This window comes from Rhagoletis pomonella, unplaced genomic scaffold (assembly GCF_013731165.1).
Source record: "Rhagoletis pomonella isolate Grant_MI unplaced genomic scaffold, Rhpom_1.0 Rhpom_scaffold_00125, whole genome shotgun sequence".
NCBI lineage: Eukaryota > Metazoa > Arthropoda > Insecta > Diptera > Tephritidae > Rhagoletis > Rhagoletis pomonella.
Window position 1 is genome coordinate 101,077 of NW_023458679.1, and position 1,636 is coordinate 102,712.

The following is a 1,636-nucleotide window of genomic DNA, read 5'->3' on the forward strand; positions in this document are numbered from 1 at the left end:
TTGTGTCAAATCTGCCAGAAAAATTAAATTGATGTGGGTTCCCAGTCGCAAAGGAATACACGGCAACGAGCTTACTGATGCCGCTGCCAGAAACACTAGTATACGCCCCTGCCATATGATTGTCCCTGGCATTGAAAAAGATATTTTCAACAAAATAAAAATGATCAACCAAGAAGTGGAGTCAAATGAGTGGTCGTCTTTCAACCACGCATATAAAGCCATCAACCCATATAAAACAGCATCCGCTTCCCAGCCGACTTAAATCGCAGCGACTGCAGTGTGATAACCCGTATGAGAATTGGCCACATAAAATATCACACTCTCACCTCTTAACCGGAGAAAATAGATCAATATGCCCAAGGTGCGGACTAACCCCAACCGTTACACACCTACTGGATGACTGTAAGTCACTGAACAACATCAGGCGTCAACACTTCAACTCAAAAACACCGTCTTCGCTACTTAAAGATATATTATTATTATTATTATCTTTCTTAAACCTCTTTAATTTGGTACCCATATTGTAATGATTTATTTATTTTATCAATATAATTGGGTTTAAAAATTTTCAAATATGTGGCAACCCCCAAATTTTTTGTGATATCATTGGTTCTGGTATTACACCGAACAATACAAAAAAAAAATTATTCAAATCTGTTCAGCCGTTCTCGAGTTTTGACGACCGTGACATACGAACACAACATTTTTATTAATATAGAAGAAGAAGATAGAAGATTGTGGTCTGGTCACACAATATTTCAAGTTTATAAAAGCGTTGTAATTATTGAAAACAAACAAATAAACATAAGTCGCTAACAATATCATTTTAAATTTCGTTGCTAATTACTTGAACGCCAGTGAAGGTTAACTAGTAAACAAAATAGTCGGACAAGACGTAATTTAAAATGTAAAAAATTTAAATTTTGCGTATACTCTGTAAGATTTCTCCGTCATTTTTTAAGGTAAATTAGCAATTTGTACATTGTTGTAAGCAGCGGAATGTCATATCTTAAAACACTTACATATATATGTACGTGTTTTTCAGCGGATAAACAGAAAAACAGTTAGGAGCCAGTATACCTACATATGCTTCAACCTATGAAAAACGCGCTTTTTTGACCTTAAGCCCAGATTCTGAGGGTGTATTTAAAATTTTGAGTATGCAGATTTTTCTGCTTACTCAAATCGCTATTTCGATACTACTTATATGAGTGAACCGAATGTATCGATACCTACTTATATCGATAACTTTTCATCCTTTTATATGCAACAAAGCGAAAGTAATTTTCAGGCCTCAACTGTGACACACCTTTTGCGACACGTGAGTGGTATATCGACCAATCTCGGCAGCCAGTTTGAAAACGCCCTATCTGAGAAAACTTTTCAAAAGCACCCTATTCCAGAATTTGATTGAAAAACGCCTTATATCAGAAAACTTTTCAAGACCACCATCTTTCAGAATTCGGTACAAAAACGCCCTATCTCAGCTGCCGATTCAAAGCGCCCTATCTCAAATATTTTCAATATATTTTCAGTTGAGGTATCGATATGTTTATTTGGTCATTGGTAACATTAGAAGTAATACGATTACTGAGACAAAAAATTAATCCTTTGAAAGGTTCCCACAAAACGTTAC